The following is a 15,875-nucleotide window of genomic DNA, read 5'->3' on the forward strand; positions in this document are numbered from 1 at the left end:
CTACATTTCCCTCCTTCCCTCCAGCTTCATGACCAAGTTTGTAGACCCTTTGATTCATTTGACTTCATCCTACAGAGACATGAACACATGAATGTCTCTGTTTGATGCTGTACTCCTGTATCGCTGGCTGCAGTGGCTGGGCTAAGACAGGAAAAAAAGCTGGCAAATTTCGAGGCTTGTCATTGGACAGTAACTACAATGACGTTATCCATGTAGGACCCCGAGTAGAGCTGCCCGCTCGGTTTGCCAGGCCCAGCAACTCAGACAAAGTTACTGATAAACATAAAATGTGCAAGAGGTAAGAGTGCCAACAATTTTTTGCTTCATTTGTTGAAAAATGAAGACGTTGTCCACAAAAATGAGCTTCTCCCTCGGTGGGGATCGTCTAAATACACAAAACCTGCCCTCGGCCCACCGCCTCTCTGGCTGGACCTCAGAGTTCTCACTTGGGCTTCTCTTATCTGATTTGAATCTCTGTCTCATACCCAGTGCTAATTTGGGGGTTCTGACTTTGAGCTCTAGCTTCTGACTTTAGTCTCTGACTGCTTCCATCACCACGTGTGGAGGGGGTGTGGCCATGGGTTGTGCGATGATTGGCAAACGGCAAGTTTGACACAGATGGCATGAATGGTTGAGACCTTTGAGAAAACCCATGAAGAAATCCCTTGCTTTTAGAGACAGAGATCTTAAGCCCAGTTCTCCAATTGTGGCTCAGTTCCAGTGACAGTTTTCTAACAGTGTTCTTGTTGTTCCCAGGTCCAAGCCAGGCACCACAACGAGGTGGAGGGGGAGCTGGAGTCTATCCCCGCTACCCTCAGCAAGAGGCGGGGTTCACCCTGGATGGGTCGCCATCAATCAATTTGATTGGCTCGGCTGTTGATGACGCTGCTGTGGTTTTAACTACATCAGCTGTGCACCAATGATTTATCTTTTTTTTTTAATTAGAATTTTAATCGAGGGCGGCACGGCGACACAATACTTGCAAAGTGTACCTGAGTGGCTGATCTGTATGTATGAAGGAGTGAACAAGTGAACAATCAGTGTTTAAAAGAAGTTTGAAACTTGTTTCTTGTCACAAAAACAACAGAAAAACACATCCTGATTGAGTTTGTGGTCATTCATGCGTGAAAGGGTTAATCTGGAACTGCTGAAGTGAGTCAACTCACCAGCTGATGTCCTAGTGGACAGGGTGGATGTTGAATTGAAGCAACAGTGTGAGGGTGGTCCTCCACCTTAAGAAGGCAGTTTGAAAACTTGGTTTTGGGTCAGAGTTAGAATTCAGTTGTGGTCGGGGTCAGGTAAGCAGTCGTGGTGGTGAGAGTGAGAGACGAGGGGAGGCACATCAATGCAGGTCCTCATAAAGATACAAGGGTCATTGTGTGTGTGTGTGTGTGTGTGTGTGTGTGTGTGTGTGTGTGTGCGCGCGCACCAGTGATATAGACACAACAGATGGTCGTGGCGTGCTCATGGTGTCACTTGGTGGCTTCAGCTGTTCCTGTGCTTTTGTGATCACATGACAATGTCAGCAGCCAGGTGACACTGGAGTCATGTCACTCTCAAAATGAGCAAAAAAAACCCAAAACAAGTCGATCAGGAGAAGAAAGAACTGAACATGGACGAATGTATTTTTTCTCCTGTCTGTCCAGCTCCAAGCCAGCATGAAGGAGATGCTCTGAAACCATGACATCATCCACTATGATGGGAACAGTAGAACCCTCAGAACTCAGAGGTGCCTGAGAGAGCAAATGTAGGACCACTCAGAGCCCAGCACAGTTTTAGGAAGAACAAGAGCCTTTTTGAAACGATGCTGAAGGAGAGAAAGAACTGAGGTTTTGTTGAGGAGGAACATTTGACTCCCTCATCAAACTCCACTGAGCAGAAGTGAACCCCTGATTAAAGCTTTGGTGAGACAGCTGACAAATGACAGCAGACATGCAGAGAGCATCTCACTGGCTACTGCTGATCACTGCTGCACTGACAAAGCCCAGCTGGGAGTCGTCTGATGTCTGACCTTCAGCTTCAGACCCTCCATGGCCACAGAGCTGAGGTGAGGTGGCACCACCTGGTCCATGGTCTGAGGGGACACGCCCGGTCCAGGGTCTGAGGGGACCCGCTGAGATCAATGACAGTGTTCTGTGTCACTGACATCAGTGAACACTCAGCATGTAAAAGACTTCAGGTCCTCTTTAGACTCCACCCATCTCCCACCGTGTTTACTCTGCAGAGGACAATGGCTTCACCTTCCGATTCTCTCCTGAAATATGATCGTAAATTTAAGATTGATAGGAAATCAGGAAGCAGATCTTCCCAGGTGTCTGTGGACTCGACCGAAGAGAACCTCAACTTCATCTTTCCTCCCAAGGAATGGATGGACGGAGGGCAGCTGCTGGTGCAGCAAGTGTCCGCTGACCCCAGCACGGAGGCAGAGGTGGTGAACCTCCAGGAACGACTGGACAGGAAGCTGAAGGAAGGGGAGGCCTCTCAAACAGGCATCTGCCCTGTCCGCAGGGAGCTGTACAGCCAGCTGTTTGATGAGCTGATCAGGCAGGTGACCATCAGCTGTGTTGAGAGGGGTCTCTTGCTGGCACGGGTCAGAGAGGAGAACAAGAAAACCGTGGACTCCTACCAGAAGCTGCACAAGAGCTTGGTGAGCTTTGGAGTCAGGAGACAACTGCAGGCTCACCAAGAAAACACTGACCTGGAGAAAAGAATCTCTGAGCTCCGGAAGGAGAAACAGGACCTGACAGAGCAACTAAAGACACTCAGAGCTCAGTCCTCTGAAAATGAGAAGAGGGAAAATGAAAGACGTCTGGGAGAAGCAGAGAGGCGTGCAAAGGAGATTCAGCTCCTGAAGGAGTCCAATGAGCAGATCAAGGCCCAACTGTTCAAGATCATTCTTCCAAAGAAGTCACTCTGACAAATCGATGATGTCACAGAGCGTCAAAGAGCTCCCAAGAACCAGAGCTGTGCTCCATATTTGATGTTGAAATTCACATGAAATAAGGAGGCGCTGGAGACGCTGTAACGTCAGAATCAGACACCTGGTGAGGGTCTCTACCTGCTGGTCCAGCTGTCAACCTGATACACAACAAGGGGATTTCCCAAGAAGTCGGTGTGTTCCTTTAAGTATGTTCCTGGGGCCCTGCCGCTCCCCCAGGGGGTCGCACCCACATATGGGTGGGGTTTGCTAACCTCGGCCCATCCTCGGGCGGGCTGGGCCCTGGCACAGTGTCCTGGACTGTCGCCACTCCGGACAAAGGGAGGATGCTGGGGGACGTCTGAGGGATGGGGGCTGACCTCCTTGATACTGATCGAACTGGGGCCCTGACCACGGGCTGCTGGCTGGGGGTTCCGCTGTGCACTGGGCCAGTCTGGAAGTTGGCCCCCTGCATGTCTGGCCCATTCCTCAGCCCCTCTCATTGCCTCTCTGTCCCATCACATCACATCTTATGTGTCACTAGGCCTTGAGGGGCTGGACCCCCTCATTTTAATCACATCGTAGACATTTAGGCTTTGGGGGAGTGCATGAGGATGTACTGGGAGACTGCTGTCTGCAACCGGCGGGGCTCCCATGCCCTGGGTGCCTCCGCCAATTTTAACTACATTCTAGTCATCCACATCATCACATCTACATTCCCATGCACGACACGCACCCTGCACACATGTTGGGATGGGGGGGGGGGGCAGCTGGGACAGGGAGTGGGTCCAGTGCTGCCTCCTTTGCTAACTGCACCATTGCAGGCCTGGGGGCCAGGCCGGGGCTCTTTTGGGGGGGGGGGGTGTTGGTCCTCTTCCCGGCGTGGTGGTTGGGCTGGGGTTGGTCACGGGCCCTGCTGTTGTGCAGTGGATCGCTCGCTGGCAGTTTCACTAAGTCTGAGGTGCCCTGGACCGTATCAGCATCTATGGACTACTCACCCCCTGTATGGAGGAAGATGAGAGTATGATTGTTTTGTCCGGGGGTGGCGGTCCTGGGCGTGCGTCCCTTCGACTCACCCCAGCGGGTGGGCTGGGCCTCTCGGGGGAGTGGAGGGTCCCGGCTGGGTGGCTGGTGGTGCCCTATAGCCTGAAGCCCGCCTGCTCTGGGGGGAGGGGGAGAGCAGGGGATGAGTAGAGGGGATGGGGATCGTGGGTTGGGGGGGGGGGGTAGCTCTGTTCGGGGGCGGTGGGCCGGGTCGTTGTGGTGGGCTGTGGCTGCCCCGCCTGGGTGTGGGGTGTGGGTGGGTGTCAGCCTTGCCGCTGGCGGACCTCTTGGGGGGCTCTGGTCGGATCTCGGGCCAGAGGGGCCCTGTGCCCCTGGGCTCTGCTCATGCTGTGAGCATGCTGCTTTGTCTCCCCCCTCCCCCTTGTCTTCCCTATCCTGTCCTTGTTCTCTCTTCCTATCCACTCCTGAGCCTCAGTCCGGTCGCTTCATCAATGAACCAGTACCATTCCTAATAAAGTTAAACACAAATGGCAATAGGAGGAGTTTATCAGATTCCTCCTATGCAGGATAAAACTGCTTCAGTACAACAAGGCACCAGGAACATTGATGCTGCTTGCCCCAGCTGCTGAACAGGACAGGTTTAAAAAAATAAATAAATCAATAAATAATTCTGCACTAAGGAGGGGTAGATTTTTCATGTTTGTTTCAATCCAATTAAAAGACCGTCTGCCAATCACTGAAATGTCTTTTGTTGTTTACCTGGATTGCTCTGACACCTGCAACCTTGACTCTTCCCTGCCAAGGGCTCTGGTGCCTGTACGTTGAAGAATCCTGACTCTATGCTGCATCACGTCGTCCCACATTCACCATTGAATGCTTTTATTCTTTTTGCCACAGGATTCAGGCATTTTGTGATTAGAAAACTCTTTAAATGCTTGTTTTTAATATCTGCTTCCTGCTTTTTCTCTGTACTATATAGCAAGAATGTCCTCATTTCTTTTTCCTAGATACAGCAAGGTTAACACCATCTTTTTCTGGTGTTTGTTTTTGAAGGGAGGCACCACTACGTTATTTGCCAATGCCGTTCGTACGGTTTCTTTCTTCTTCTCTTATTTTGAAAGTGTTTCTCCTGCTGTCAGAAGCAGATTCGTCTCTTAGGCGCTAACTCCTCTCCAGCTAAGATGTGTTTCTGCTGGGTGTTTGGTGATCTGATGCCTCACCTTGACATAATTCACATGGTTTACACCTTAAAGCAATGATTAACAACGGTTTCATTATTAAACGCACGGCTACAAAAACAACCTTCTCACTTCCATCCATTGTCTTCCGCTCATTCTTGTTAAGGGTCGCGGGGGGTGGAGCCTATCCCAGCGGCAACGGGTGAGAGGGAGGGTTCACCCTGGACAGGTCACCAGTCCATGGCAGGGCCAACACATAGAGACAGACAACCATTCACACCTACGGTTAATTTAGAGAATCAATCAGCCTCGTCCCCTTTTGATGTCTTTGGACTGTGGGAGGAAGCTGGAGTACCAGAGAGAACCCACACAGAAACAGGGAGAACATGGAGACTCACACAGAAAGATCCTGTGCCCAATCCGGGACTCAAACTCAGAGCCTTCTTGCTGTGAGGCCACAGTGCTGACCACTGCACCACCGTGCAGCCGATCTTCTAACTTGAGAGGGAAAAATAGCTTCTCACCTTTGTCCAGGTAGTTCAAGTCAACTCTGTAAGCTAATAGTGATTCCCGCCGAGCGCAGCGATGTGCAAGAAGATGAGGCAGAACGTCTCACCAGGCACCCTGGAACCTCCTGTACTGATGGAGAAAAAAACGGGACCTTTGTAGTCGTTCAGAAGATGAGGAGATCCTGGTTCATGGAGTTGCATTGAGGTTTTAAACCTTTGGCTGCAAGAAGAACCACAACGTGGCATCCATCAAGGATGAAGCCACCCTCATGGGTGGTGGTTTAAAATGACATTAAACTGCTCAGATAATGTTGGACATCAGTTCTGTGGTCCACATGGAAAATCCTGTGAGCCTCAAGTGTTTCTGTGTTCAGAACAAAATACCAGCCTAACACAGCAGTGGAGAGTTCAGAGAACAAATGGACTGCATTCACACTGCAGAGCTGAAAACGTATTCACTGCCAAGCATCAATGCGGTGGCAGCATTCACCCATGCAGTCACTGAATCACAAAGGTTTCTCTCTGTTTTGATCATTTAGAAATCGTCATTGTTGACGCTCCAGTTTTTGCTTCTCTAAAAGAAAAACCAGCGTCACAAATGGGATTCATGTTGTAGCCTGACTGTTGCTGTTTGCCTGAAGGTTTTCTTCTCTGCTTCCTCTTCATCAACTGTTCCTGTTTGCACATCCGTTCATTTTTCTACAAAAGGGAAACTCACCATGAAGTTCCATCCTCCTACAGGCTGCTAGCATGGATGCTGTCCACAGGAATGTCACATTTTTGCCAACAATCAGTGTTTAGTTCGTTTTGTTGTCATTAGTACATTTCTTTTCAACTGACTATACAAAACTGTGTCATTGCAGCTCCAGAAACTCCATGCTGTTGGCTACAAACCAATACGTCTTCTTGGAAAGAAGAAGAAGGAGCAAACCAAGTGTGAGATCCTGACCCCTCGCTGCAGACGTGCTGCCTTTGCCAAGACTGCCTGCAAAAAATAGGCTCATTTTATGAGTACCTTAGTGTGTATAGATGTGTGTGTGTGTGTGTGTGTGTGTGTATCCACAATATCCACCCATGTATGTCAGTCCCAGTTTAATAATCTCATGTATGTGGCACCATTCACATGTAAATGATGTCTAGAATCCATTGGAGTGTCCAGTTAAAGGACTCAGCTCAGGCTTTCAGGGCAAATGTCCATTCACTCACATCAGAAACACCAGGACATGAAAGCGTCCATCACAAACCTGGGGGTAAAGATGGACCCTGACCTCAACTTGGCAGCCAGATCGCTTCTGTCATTAAATCCAGTTTCTACCACTGGAGGCAGCTAAAATAAAACCGGTTCTCTCTAGGCAGCATTTGGAGAGAACGGAAGCTCAGAGGGGATCGTGCCTTTGCTGTTGCAGCCCCAAACTCTCAGCAGTAACGACTTCCTTTCTTTCTTTACTGAAAAGATTGTGAATATTAGAACGAAGATTGCCAGTAATGGAGGACAGACTACAGTCCCCATAGAAGCACCTCCCAGACTTGGTGCATACTTGGACAGCTTCGCCCCCATTGACCTGTCAGAATTAACTTCTGCAGTCGGTTCCTCCAAGTCAGCCACTTGTCTGCTGGATCCCATCCCAACAAGCCTCCTTAAGGATGCCTTCCCTCTAGTCAACACTTCTATATTAAATCAAATTAATCTTTCCTTAGTCACAGGTTATGTGCCACAGGCCTTTAAGGTGGCTGTCATCAACCCTTTACTTAAAAAACCTTCTCTTGACCCAGATGTGTTAGCCAACTATAGACCGATATCCAACCTCCCCTACATCTCCAAGATCCTTGAGAAGGTTGTCCTGGAGCAGTTACATGAACATCTGCACAGCAACGAGCTCTTTGAAGCCTTCCAGTCTGGATTCAGGGAACACCATAGCACTGAAACAGCACTGGTCAGAGTCTCGAATGATCTTCTTATAGCTTCAGACAGAGGTCTTGTCTCTGTGCTTGTCCTTTTGGACCTCAGTGCTGCATTTGACACCATCGACCACAGCATCCTGCTACAGAGACTAGACCATGACATTGGGATTAAAGGAACTGCCCTAAAATGGTTTAAGTCCTACTTATCTGACAGGTTTCAGTTTGTTAATGTTAATAATGACCATTCGGAGTATAGCAGAGTTACATATGGTGTACCACAGGGTTCAGTTTTAGGACCGATTCTCTTCACTCTTTACATGCTCCCATTAGGTGACATAATCCGGAAGCACTCGATCAACTTCCACTGTTATGCAGATGACACACTTGTCGATGGAGCCAGACGACACAAGCCAGTTTACTCATCTGCAAGACTGCCTGAAAGACATTAAATCCTGGATGTCTTCTAACTTCTTAATGCTCAATTCAGATAAAACTGAGGTAATCATTTTTGGACCTAAACACCACAGGGACACACTCTTGAATCGGATCTCTACTCTAGATGGCATCACCCTAACTTCGAGTACATCTGCTAGGAACCTTGGGGTCATTTTTGACCAGGACCTTTCCTTCAGCTCCCACATAAAGCATGTGACTAGGACCGCCTTCTTCCATCTGCGAAGTATCGCTAAGATTAGGAATATCCTTTCCCAGAGTGATGCTGAAAAACTGGTGCATGCATTTATCACTTCTCGGCTGGACTTCTGCAACTCTCTCTTGTCAGGATGTCCTAAATACTCTCTAAAGAGTCTCCAGCTGGTCCAGAACGCTGCAGCGAGGGTTTTGACGGGAGTTAAGAAGAGAGAACACATCTCTCCCACTTTAGCTTCTCTCCACTGGCTTCCTGTAGGATCTAGAATCGACTTCAAAGTCCTTCTGCTAACTTATAAGGCTCTCAATGATAAAGCTCCATCCTATTTGAAAGAGCTCATTAGTCCCTACTGTCCGACCAGAGCACTCCGCTCCCAGAATGCAGGTCTTTTAGTGACTCCCAGTATCAATACAAACAGACTGGGAGGTAGAGCTTTTAGTTACCGGGCTCCTTTACTGTGGAACCAGCATCTCTCCATGGGTCAGAGAGGCAGACACTTTAACTACGTTTAAGTCCAGGCTTAAGACCTTCCTCTATGACAGAGCCTTCAGTTAGGACTGGTTCAGGTAGCTCTGAACCATTGATAGCTATGCTGCTATAGGCTTAGACTGCTGGGGGACACATCAGGTTACATGGAGCCCTTCCCTCCTCTCCTCTCCTCTCCCCCTCTCTCCTCCTCTCCTCCCTGCACATTTTTGGAACTGTCATTACCATTACTTGTTGCACTTTGTAGTTTGGCCTTGGTGTCTCGCAGTCTCTCTGTGTTTCCACAGATCCACCAGAGCCCCAACCGCCGCCTGCATCGCCCCCCCCCCTCTTATTCCCTACTGTTACACCGGCCTGCGCTCCCCTTCCATGAACAAGTCTGCCATCCAGTCCCCCATCAAGCTGGCTTGCTCTCCCTGCCTCCCCTACCAGAAGCTTCCTTCTTCAGCTGTTATTAACATTTCCGTGTTTCCCACATTTTGTATTGTAAACTGTTTTCTTGTCTGTAACAACATCTACTGCACGTCTGTCCGTCCTGGGTGAGGGATCCCTCCTCTGTTGCTCACCCTGAGGTTTCTCAGATTTTTCCCTGTTAAAAGGGTTTTCTATGGAGTTTTTCCTCAGTCGATGTGAGGGTCTAAGGGCAGAGGATGTTGTTATGATGCCATGTGAAGCCCTTTGAGACAAACTGTTTGTGAAAACGGGCTATACAAATAAAATTGCCTTGCCTTGCCTTGCCTTGCCCAAACTCTGGAATAAGCTGACTCAGCATATCAGACAGGCCTGTTCTCTGTCTGTTCTTCAATCCCATCTAAAGACCCACCTCTTCTCCTTGGCTTTTAACACTCAGGAGGAGGTTGACTACCTTTTAGTTTATGGATTCTATTTGCTTTTATTTGATTGTACAGTGTTTTCTCTCTCTTTATTTTTATCTCATCGATTTGACTTTTTGTTTGATCTTCTTTCATTCTGTTTCATCCTACTGACTTCATTGTTTTATTGTGCTTCCGTTGTGTTACTTCATGTATTTTTATCTGGCTGTACTGCACTTTGGAACCCTTGTGTTTGTTTCAGTCGTGCTGCTTCAATCAAATGGATTGGATTTGAACAGGGAAGACAACTGATTAGATGAGGAATTTCCAGCTGCTCATCATAATATGAGCCCAGCTGATGTCACATCCCATCAGCTTCCCATCTTTGCTGTCACAGCTGCTGATGTTGTCCTACATGACAACAACATTTATTACCTGGTGCTTGTTGTGAGCCCCAATTATTCCATCATTTCCTTGAACTTTGAGACGATGGAGTCCAACCCTCCTGATAAAGTCTGCTGAATATTTCATCAGGTCTTTCTCACCATCACACGTAGCATCAGAGAATGGGATTCACCAGGATGGCTGCTTGTGGATGTGGCACCTTGAGAGTTTCATCACTGGAACGACTGGTTAAGATGTAGAAATTGTTAGTTCTCACTGATCAAGTTGGAACCTGATCAGATGTGTAGATTTTTCTAAGAGTAGAAACGTGAGCCAACACTGGAGTCAGTAACAGTTGGTACAATGATGAAGGGGAACTGTGCTCTTTCATGTCAATGCCAAACAGTCAGCAGGACACTGTAGGGAATCGAACCCCATCCCAGTAAACCAGGAGCACCATGACCAGTGTCTGTTTTTGCTTTTTGACACCACATGGAAGGGAAAGCAAAACCTGCAGTCGCAACAGCATCTGAGTGGTAGTGTGTTCTATTATGATGGAGGTGGAAGAAATGTTGGTCAGTGAGGATCATCTTAGAATCAGAGTTGGAGGTTGGAGTTTGGGGAGAGCAACATGTTTGATTGAAATGCTGTTGGACTGCAGGAAACGAAACCTAGAGAACAGAAATAGAGAGAGGAAAGGGAGAAGCTGCAGGAGGAGAGAGAAGGAGAAGCTGGAAGAGGGGGAGTGGGAAGAGGTGGATGAGAAGGAAGAATGGGAGGAGGAGGAGAAAGGAGATGATGAACAGGAGGAGGAGGAAGAATGGGAGGATTAGGAGCTGGAGGAAGAAGGGGAAAAGGAGGATGGAGCGTAGTGAGGAGACGAGAGAAGAAGAGGAGCTGAAAGTGATGAAGAGGGAGGGGAAAAGGGGGGCTGAGTTGAGCAGGAGGAGGAAGAGTCAGAGGAAAGGGAGAAGGAGGAGGAAGGGGAGGAAAGAGGATGAGTTGAGCAGTGGGGAGGACAGAGGAGAATATTAGTGGAGCAGAAGAGGTAGAGAAGGAGGTCAGAGGAGGAGGAGGAAATAGGAAGCAGGGGAAGTGGGATGGGGAGGAAGATTAGGAGGAGAAAAAAGTGGAGGACAATTGGAGGAGGTGGAAGAATGGGAGGAGGATAAAATAGATGAAGAGTGTAAGGAGTTGGAGGGACATAATGAGGAAGAATGGGTGGAGGAGAAAGAAGGATGATAAACTGGAGGAGGGGGTGGAAGAAGGGCAGGAGGGAGAGGATGAGGAGACAGAAGAATGAGGAGGAGGAGAAATAGAATGAAAAGTGGGAGGAGGGGGAAGTGGAAGGAGAGCAGTGGACAGGTATTGAGCAGGAGGGTGGGAAGAAGAGAGGGAGGGAAGAGGAGGAGATGAGAGGAGCAGAAGAGTCGGGAAAGGGAAAGATGGGAGGAGGTGGAAGAAAGGAAGCAGGGGGAATGGGATGAGGACAAAGATTGGGAGGAGAACAAGGAGGATAAGTGGGTAGGTGGTGGAAGAATGGGAGGAGGAAAAAAATAGATGAAGAGTAGGAGGAGGTGGAGGGGTAGGACGAGGGAGAACAGGTGATGGAGAAAGGATAATGAATGGGAGGTGGGGATGGAAGAATGGTAGGACGGAGATGAAGTGGATGAGTGGGAGGAGTGGAAAATAGACAAGGAGTGGGAGGAAGAATGAGTGGAGGAAAAAGAGGATGATGAATGAGAGGAGGGGGAGGAAGAAGAGGAGGATGCATGAGGGGAGAAGAAATAGTAGGGTGAAGAGTGGGAGGAAGGGGAGGAGAAAGAGTGTTGAACAGGTGTTGAACAGGACGGAGATAAGAAATGAGGGGGAAGGAGGGAGGGGAGAGAAGTAGATGAGTGGAGCAGCAGAGACGGGAAAGGGAAAGGTTGGAGGAGGAGGAGGAAAGGAAGCAGGGGGATGAAGGGATGAAGAAGATTGGGAGGAGAAGGAGAAAGATAAGTAGGAGCAAGAGGATGATGAATGGGGGGAGGAGAAAAAAGATGAAGAGTGGGAGGAGGTGGAGGGGTAGAAGGAGGAAGAATGGGTGGAGGAGAAAGAGGGCAATGAATGGGAGGAGGTGGAAGAATCATAGGGGGGTGAGGAAGAGGAGGAGTAAGAATGGGAGGAGGAGAAAATAGGTGAAGAGTGGGAGGACGTGGAAGAATGGGAGGAGGAGAAAATAGATGAGGAGTGGGAGGAGGTGGAGGGGTAGAACGAGGAAGAATGGATGGAGGAGAAAGAGGACGATGAGGAGGTGGAAGAATTAAACAGTTGTGAGAAAGAGGAGGAGGAAGAATGGGAGGAGGAGACAATAGGTGAGGAGTGGGAGGACGTGGAAGAATGAGAGGAGGAGAAAACAAAAGATGAGTTGGAGGGGTAGAACGAGGAAGAATGGATGGAGAAGACAGAGGATGATAAATTGGACAAGGGGGTGGAAGAATGGAAGCAGGGGGAGGAGGAAGAAAAATTAGAGGAGAAGGACAAATAGGAGTGAACGGGAGGAGTGGAGCAGGAGTGATGGGAGTAACAGTGAGGGGAGGAGGGAGGGGAGAGGACCAGAGGAGTGGAGCAGAACTGAGGGGAGAAATGGCGAGGGGAGGAGGGAGGGGAGAGGACGAGAGGTGTGGAGCAGAAAGGAGGGGAGAAACGGCGAGGGGAGGAGGGAGGGGAGAGGACAAGAGGTGTGGAGTGGCAGAGACGGGAAAGGGAAAGGTCAGAGGAGGAGGAAGAAAGGAAGCAGGGGGAATGGGATGAAGAAGACTGGGAGGAGAAGGAGGAGGAGAAGTAGGAGCAGGAGGATGATGAATGGGAGGAGGAGAAAAAAGATGAAGAGTGGGAGGAGGTGGAGGGGTAGAAGGAGGAAGAATGGGTGGAGGTGGAAGAATTGAACAGTTGTGAGAAAGAGGAGGAGGAAGAATGGGAGGAGGAGACAATTGGTGAGGAGTGGGAGGACGTGGAAGAATGAGAGGAGGAGAAAACAAAAGATGAGTCGGAGGGGTAGAACGAGGAAGAATGGATGGAGAAGACAGAGGATGATAAATTGGACAAGGGGGTGGAAGAATGGAAGCAGGGGGAGGAGGAAGAAAAATTAGAGAAGGACAAATAGGAGTGAATGGGAGGAGTGGAGCAGGAGTGATGGGAGTAACAGTGAGGGGAGGAGGGAGGGGAGAGGACCAGAGGAGTGGAGCAGAACTGAGGGGAGAAATGGCGAGGGGAGGAGGGAGGGGAGAGGACGAGAGGTGTGGAGCAGAATGGAGGGGAGAAACGATGAGGGGAGGAGGGAGGGGAGAGGACGAGAGGAGTGGAGCAGAACTGAGGGGAGAAATGGCGAGGGGAGGAGGGAGGGGAGAGGACGAGAGGTGTGGAACAGAACTGGGGGGAGAAATGGCGAGGGGAGGAGGGAGGGGAGAGGACGAGAGGTGTGGAGCAGAAAGGAGGGGAGAAACGGCGAGGGGAGGAGGGAGGGGAGAAGACGAGAGGTGTGGAGTGGCAGAGACGGGAAAGGGAAAGGTCGGAGGAGGAGGAAGAAAGGAAGCAGGGGGAATGGGATGAAGAAGACTGGGAGGAGAAGGAGGAGGAGAAGTAGGAGCAGGAGGATGATGAATGGGAGGTGGAGAAAAAAGATGAAGAGTGGGAGGAGGTGGAAGAATAATAGGGGGGTGAGGAAGAGGAGGAGGAAGAATGGGAGGAGGAGAAAATAGGTGAAGAGTGGGAGGACGTGGAAGAATGGGAGGAGGAGAAAATAGATGAGGAGTGGGAGGACGTGGAGGGGTAGAACGAGGAAGAATGGATGGAGGAGAAAGAGGATGATGAATTGGACAAGGGGGTGAAAGAATGGAAGCCGGGGGAGGAGGGGGAAGAATGAGAGGAGGAGGAGAAATGAGAGTGAATGGTAGGAGTGGAGCAGGAGTGATGGGTGTAACAGAGAGGGGAGGAGGGAGGGGAGAGAACGAGAGGTGTGGAGCAGAATGGAGGGGAGAAACGGCGAGGGGAGGACGGAGGGGAGAGGACGAGAGGTGTGGAGCAGAAAGGAGGGGAGAAACGGCGAGGGGAGGAGGGAGGGGAGAGGACGAGAGGTGTGGAACAGAAAGGAGGGGAGAAACGGCGAGGGGAGGAGGGAGGGGAGAGGACCAGAGGAGTGGAGCAGAACTGGGGGGAGAAATGGCGAGGGGAGGAGGGAGGGGAGAGGACGAGAGGTGTGGAGCAGAAAGGAGGGGAGAAACGGCGAGGGAAGGAGGGAGGGGAGAGGACGAGAGGTGTGGAACAGAAAGGAGGGGAGAAACGGCGAGGGGAGGAGGGATGGGAGAGGACCAGAGGAGTGGAGCAGAACTGGGGGGAGAAATGGCGAGGGGAGGAGGGAGGGGAGAGGACGAGAGGTGTGGAGCAGAAAGGAGGGGAGAAACGGCGAGGGGAGGAGGGAGGGGAGAGGACGAGAGGAGTGGAGCAGAACTGAGGGGAGAAAAAGCGAGGGGAGGGGGGAGGGGAGAGGACGAGAGGTGCTGAGTGGCAGAGACGGGAAAGGGAAAGGTCGGAGGAGGAGGAAGAAAGGAAGCAGGGGGAATGGGATGAAGAAGACTGGGAGGAGAAGGAGGAGGAGAAGTAGGAGCAGGAGGATGATGAATGGGAGGTGGAGAAAAAAGATGAAGAGTGGGAGGAGGTGGAAGAATCATAGGGGGGTGAGGAAGAGGAGGAGGAAGAATGGGAGGAGGAGAAAATAGGTGAAGAGTGGGAGGACGTGGAAGAATGGGAGGAGGAGAAAATAGATGAGGAGTGGGAGGACGTGGAGGGGTAGAACGAGGAAGAATGGATGGAGGAGAAAGAGGATGATGAATTGGACAAGGGGGTGAAAGAATGGAAGCAGGGGGAGGAGGGGGAAGAATGAGAGGAGGAGGAGAAATGAGAGTGAATGGTAGGATTGGAGCAGGAGTGATGGGTGTAACAGAGAGGGGAGGAGGGAGGGGAGAGGACGAGAGGTGTGGAGCAGAAAGGAGGGGAGAAACGGCGAGGGGAGGAGGGAGGGGAGAGGACGAGAGGAGTGGAGCAGAACGGAGGGGAGAAACGGCGAGGGGAGGAGGGAGGGGAGAGGACGAGAGGAGTGGAGCAGAACGGAGGGGAGAAACGGCGAGGGGAGGAGGGAGGGGAGAGGACGAGAGGTGTGGAGCAGAACTGAGGGGAGAAACGGCGAGGGGAGGAGGGAGGGGAGAGGACGAGAGGTGTGGAGCAGAAAGGAGGGGAGAAACGGCGAGGGGAGGAGGGAGGGGAGAGGACGAGAGGAGTGGAGCAGAACTGAGGGGAGAAACAGCGAGGGGAGGAGGGAGGGGAGAGGACCAGAGGTGTGGAGCAGAAAGGAGGGGAGAAACGGCGAGGGGAGGAGGGAGGGGAGAGGACGAGAGGAGTGGAGCAGAACTGAGGGGAGAAACGGCGAGGGGAGGAGGGAGGGGAGAGGACGAGAGGTGTGGAACAGAAAGGAGGGGAGAAACGGCGAGGGGAGGAGGGAGGTGAGAGGACGAGAGGTGTGGAGCAGGCTGGAGGGTCAAAGGAAGGACAGGAAGGGGGCGATCTCACCTGGGATCCTTCAGGTGCCGCCCTCCTGAGCCTCCGACGCTGTGAAGATGGAAACAAAGTGAACATCAGACTACAGCTGAACATCCAGGACACATGAAGACTATGGAGACATTTAGAGCAACAAGAGGAAGTCTGATGATGACATGAAGAACAATAATAATAATAATAAAAATCACAATCATAATCCTAATCATCATAATAATGATAAGCCGTTTCAATAAAAGTTTTAAGTTGCTGGAGTTCCTTCATTGGAGGCATTCAAAGTGGAGGTTTTGAAGATTCCAGGTTTTGTTTCTGTCCTGCGTCTGCTTGGTTTATAGATGGAGTTGAAATGACAACAGACTGAGAGCTTCTGCTCCTGTAGGTAGCAGCTGCTGAGGTTCATTGGTTTAATTTAGGCCTTTTAATGATTAGGAAGGGTTTTCA

At 50.5% G+C, this 15,875-nt stretch overlaps 1 pseudogene; it reads left to right on the forward strand.

Moving 5' to 3' along the window:
- The first annotated feature begins 2,209 nt into the window (after window positions 1–2,209).
- Window positions 2,210–3,351, forward strand: LOC147268787 (axonemal dynein light intermediate polypeptide 1 pseudogene; annotated as a pseudogene).
- Window positions 3,352–15,875: the final 12,524 nt, after the last annotated feature.

This window comes from Aulostomus chinensis, chromosome 2, assembly GCF_037954235.1.
Source record: "Aulostomus chinensis isolate RoL2024-O1b breed Wild chromosome 2, RoL_Achi_v1.0, whole genome shotgun sequence".
Classification (NCBI taxonomy): Eukaryota; Metazoa; Chordata; class Actinopteri; order Syngnathiformes; family Aulostomidae; genus Aulostomus; species Aulostomus chinensis.